Below are 4,706 nucleotides of genomic sequence, written 5' to 3'. Positions count from 1 at the left end.
GGTGGTTGAGGGGTGACTGATTAGAGGTTTATGAGGGGCATAGATGAAGTGACTAGCCAAGATCATTTCCCCCAGGGTGGGGGAGTTCAAAATTAGGGGGCATATTCTTCAGGAGATTTGTAGCTGGTGTTGTGGATGTTATGGTTAGTTCGCTCACCGAGCTGGTTCATTAGTTTGCAGACGTTTCATTAGCCTGCTGGGTAACATCATCAGTGCAGCTTCCGATGGAGCGCTGTTGTGTTTTCCTGCCTGGTTTTTAAACTCTGGGGTCCATTGGAGTTGATGACTTCACTTCCGGTTTTTCCTTCACAGAGGTGTGGGTATAAGGTCTAATTCTGTGTTTTTTGATTGCCTTCTTGGTGGAGAACCAGGCCTCTAGGAATTCCTGTGCTTGTCTCTGTTTGGCCTGCCCCTAGGATCCTGACGCTGTCCCAATTGAATTGGTGGTTCTCTATATCTGTGTGTATGGAGACAAGTATTGGTCATGTCTTTTTGTTGCTAGTTGGTGTTCATGTATTCTTGCAGTCAGCTTCCTTCCTGTCTGTCCAATGTAATTTTTGTTGAAGTCCTTGCATGGAATCCTGTATATTATGTTAGTTCTGTTCATAGCGGATAAGGTGTCTTTGGTTCTTGTTAGCAGTTGGATGTCCCATGTACAGAGGGACTGCCTTATGAGGAGAGGTTGGGTAGGTTGGGCCTGTACTCATTGGGGTTTAGGAGAATGAGAGATGACCTTATTGAAACATTCAAGATTATTAGGGGATGTGACAGGGGAGATATGGAGAGGTTGTTTCCACTTGTGGGAGAGTCTAGGACCAGACGGTACAATCTCAGAATAAGGGGTCACCCATTTAACACAGAGATGGGGAGGAATTTCTTCTCTCAGAGGGGGAGTGAATCACCCAGAAGGTCATTAAGTATATTCAAGGCTGAGGTAGAGAGATATTTAATCAGGAGGGGGATCAAGGGTTATGAGGCAAAGGCAGGAAAATGAAGGTGATGATTATCAAATCAGCCATGACATCATTGGATGGTGTTACAGATCCGATGGGCTGAATGGCCTATTTCTGCTCCTATGTTTTAGGGACTAGGTGGCATTGTCAGATCATCAACGAATGAAATTTAATGCTTAAATCAATTAAACTCTTTCCAAACTGTTTCCTTATACAACAGATCGTTCCCAGTTCATCTCCTCACTCAAGCCCATGACCATCATTTTCTCTCCACCACTGTGATGCCAGAGCTACCATGCAGGGACTGACACGAGCTGCGATCTCAGGCAAATCTGAATCCCACTGGTCTAGAATCCTTTCCATTGTTTCAAGGAGTTCCTGAAGGAGCTAAGAGTTGAAGCTGGGTGGAGGAGGGGGGAGGAGAGGTCGAAGAAACTGATGACAACAAGTTGAGCAAATTCAATAGTGCACACTGCACTTTGAGAAGGGTTTACGTTTTCAAGAGTTCTCTACTGATTTTCCACATTGTTTCGGTAAATTCAATACATCAGCCTTTGGAACAACACCAGAAAGAATTCAATGCTCTACATCAAGCCCTCTCTCTTCTCTCACTTCAACCAGCCTGTCGAAGTTTCTAGGGACATTCAACCCTATATTTTCTTCACAACGCAAAAAAAATGCATTTATATAACACCTCTTACACCCAAAGCATATTCCAGCCAATTAAGTAACTTGGAAATGTAGCAGTTGTTGGGACACAGGGAAGTGCAAATTTATGCACAGCAAGCTCCCATAGACAGCAGTGAAATAGTGAAGAAGGCATTTGGAACACTTACCTTTGTTGGTCAGAGTATTGAGTACAGGAGTTGGGACGTCATGTCGTGGTTGTACAGGACATTGGCGAGACCACTTTTGGAATACTGTGCATATTTCTGGTTGCCTGATATAGGATGGATATTCTTAAGTCGGAGATGGCACAGAAATGATGAGCAAAGGTGTTACCAGGACTGAAGGGTTTTTAGCCATAAGGAGAGGTCGGATACGCTGGGACATTTTCCCCGGAGTGTCAGAGGCTGAGGGGTGACCTTATAGAGGTTTATAAAATCATGAGGGGCATGGATAGGGTATTTTCCCCAGGGGTGGGGAGGCCAAAACTAGAGGGGGATAGGTTTAAGGTGAGAGGGGAAACTATTTCACACAGAGGGTGGTCTGTGTATGGAATGAGCTGCCAGAGGAAGTGATGGAGGCTGGTACAGTTAGAACATTTAAAAGGCATCTGGATGGGCATATGAATAGGAAGGGTTTAGAGGAATATGGGCTAAATACTGGAAAATGGGACTGGATTAATTTCTGAAACCTGTACATTATGGACGAGTTGGGCTAAAGAGTCTGTTTCCGTGCTGAGTGACTCTGTCAGTAATGTCGTTTGAGGATAAATGTTAGCCAGGACACCAGGAGCAACTCTCCTGTTCTTTTGAAAATTCTTTTGGGGGATGGAGGTGTTGTTGAGCATTTATTGCTCTTCCCTAGTTGACCCTGGCTGGAGTAAATTGTTGGAACTGTGGGCTGACAAGTTCTCGGGTCCCAATGGACGTCATTGTTTGATCTTAACAAAGTTGCTCATGAGGCAGTTGATGCGTTGGTTTTAAACTTCCAAAACTCCCTTGCTTTGGGGAACCAGACATAGAAACTAGGCTCAGGAGTAGGCCATTCAGCCCCCTGAGCCTGCTCCACCCTTCAATATGATCATGATTGATCCTCTATCTCAATGTCATATTCTCGCTTTCTCCTCACGTCCCTTGATGCCTTTAAAATCTAAACATTCATCTCTTTCTTAAACGTATTCAGTGACTTGGCCTCGACAGCCTTCTGTGGTAGAGAGTTCTGCAGGGTCACTGCCCCGACAGTGAAGAATGTTTCTTCCTCATCTCATCCCCGAGATGGTCAATCCCGTCTCCCGAGATTGTGTCCTCTGGTTCTAGACTCTCCAACGAGGAATAACCTCCTTCCTGCACCTCGTCTGTCCAGCCCTGACAAAAATAACTTACACATTTCATTCAGATTCCCTCCCTTCCATCTACACTCTAGTGAAGACAGGCCCAGTCAAACTAATCTCTCCTTGTAGCAGAGCCCTGTCATCCCCAGTGTCAGCCCAGTGAACCTTCGCTGCACTCTCTCTATGGTAAGGCAATCCTCCCTTAGATAGGGAGACCAGAACTGCACGCAATACTCCAGGTGTGGTCTTACCAAAGCCCTGGAAAACTGCACTAAGACATTCCGACTTCTGAACTCTAATCCTCTCACAATGAAGGTAAATACAACATTTACCTTTTGATTTGATTTGATTTGTTATTGTCGCATGCACCAAAAGGTTTTGCTTTGCATGCAGTGTGGCCAGCACATTAAATACAAAGATCACAGGGTGATCATTTTAGCACAGAGAGAAGATTGGCTGGATAACAGCAAGCAGGCAATAGGAATAAATGTGTCATAGAGTCATGGAGTCATACAGCAAGGAAACAGGCCCTTCAGCCCAACCAGTCCAGGCCAACCATAATCCCAAATTAAACTGGCCCCACCTGCCTGCTCCTGGCCCGTACCCTTCCAAACAATCCCAAACTAAACTAGTCCCACCTGCCTTCTCCTGGCCCGTACCCCTCCAAACAATCCCAAACTAAACTAGCCCCACCTGCCTGCTCCTGGCCCGTACCCCTCCAAACAATCCCAAACTAAACTCGTCCCACCTGCCTGCTCCTGGCCCGTACCCCTCCGAACAATCCCAAACTAAACTAGCCCCACCTGCCTGCTCCTGGCCCGTATCCCTCCAAACATCCCAAACTAAACTAGCCCCACCTGCCTTCTCCTGGCCCGTACCCCTCCAAGCAATCCCAAACTAAACTAGCCCCACCTGCCTGCTCCTGGCCCGTACCCCTCCAAACAATCCCAAACTAAACTCGTCCCACCTGCCTGCTCCTGGCCCGTACCCCTCCGAACAATCCCAAACTAAACTAGCCCCACCTGCCTGCTCCTGGCCCGTATCCCTCCAAACATCCCAAACTAAACTAGCCCCACCTGCCTTCTCCTGGCCCGTACCCCTCCAAGCAATCCCAAACTAAACTAGCCCCACCTGCCTGCCCCTGGCCCATAACCCTCCAAACCTGTCCTATTCATGTACTTATCCAAATGCTTTTTAAACGTTGTCACTGTACCCACATCCACCACTTCCTCTGGAAGTTCATTCCACACATAAACCACTCTCTGTGTAAAAAAAATTGCCCCTCATGTCTTTTTGAAATCTTTCTATTCCCAAATTAAAAATATACCCCTCGTCTTGAAATCCCCCACCCTGGGGAGAAGACACCTGCCCTATCCATGCCCCTCATGATGTTATAAACCTCTATAAGGTCACCCCTCAACCTCCTACACTCCAGGGAAAAATGTCCCAGTCTATCCAGCCTCTCCTTATAATCCAATCCCTCCATTCCCGGCAACATCCTGGTAAATCTCTACTGAACCCTCTCCAATGATAATGGGAACTGTAGATGCTGGAGAATCCAAGATAACAAAGTGTGAAGCTGGATGAACACATCTCACTGAAGTCCATATAGATAAGATCAACCAAGTTTCCCTCATCAATCATCTTTGGCACCGCCTCAAAAAACTCAATCAAGTTCGTGAGGCACGACCTTCCCCGCATAAAACCATGTTGTGCATCACTAATTGTTTGTAAATGTTAGATAACAAAGTGTGGAG

The sequence above is a fragment of the Stegostoma tigrinum genome, chromosome X (assembly GCF_030684315.1).
Source record: "Stegostoma tigrinum isolate sSteTig4 chromosome X, sSteTig4.hap1, whole genome shotgun sequence".
Lineage (NCBI taxonomy): Eukaryota > Metazoa > Chordata > Chondrichthyes > Orectolobiformes > Stegostomatidae > Stegostoma > Stegostoma tigrinum.
The sequence above is the reverse complement of the archived record's forward strand: the minus strand, read 5'-3'. Positions refer to the sequence as shown.